The sequence below is a fragment of the Galeopterus variegatus genome, unplaced genomic scaffold, assembly GCF_000696425.1.
Source record: "Galeopterus variegatus unplaced genomic scaffold, G_variegatus-3.0.2 Scaffold552, whole genome shotgun sequence".
Classification (NCBI taxonomy): Eukaryota; Metazoa; Chordata; class Mammalia; order Dermoptera; family Cynocephalidae; genus Galeopterus; species Galeopterus variegatus.
In genome coordinates this window covers 603760-604404 of record NW_007726663.1, presented here as the reverse complement: position 1 = coordinate 604404, position 645 = coordinate 603760, and positions in this window count along the sequence as shown.

Genomic DNA, 645 nt, shown 5'->3' with positions numbered 1-645 from the left:
GGATATATTCCCAGCAGTGGGATAGCTGGGCCGTATGGTAGATCTATCTTCAGCTGTTTGACGGACCTCCAAACCATTTTCCATAGGGGTTGCACCATATTGCCTTCCCACCAAAAATGTATGAGAGTTCCTTTTTCTCCGCAAAAACTCCAGCATTTATCTTTCAGCGTCTTTTGGATTTTGGCCATCCTAACTGGGGTGAGATGGTATCTCAGTGTGGTTTTGATTTGCATTTCCCGAATAATGAGTGATGTTGAGCATTTTTTCATATGACTGTTGGCCGATTGTATATCTTCTTTAGAGAAATGCCTGCTTAGCTCTTTTCCCATTTTTTGATTGGGTTGCTTGTTTGCTGCTTAGCTCTTTTCACATTTTTTGATTGGGTTGCTTGTTTTTTCTAGTAAAGTTGTTTGAGTTATTTATATATTCTGGATATTAGTCCTTTGTCAGATGTGTACTTTGGAAATATTTTCTGCCACTCTGTTGGTTGTCTTTTAGCTCTGTTAATTGTTTCTTTTGCTGTGCAGAAGCTTTTTAGTTTAATATAGTCAAATATGTTTACTTTTCCTTTGGTTGCCCTTGATTTTTGGGTCATATTCATGAAGTCTGTGCCCAGCCCTATTTGCTGAAGTGTTTCTCCTATGT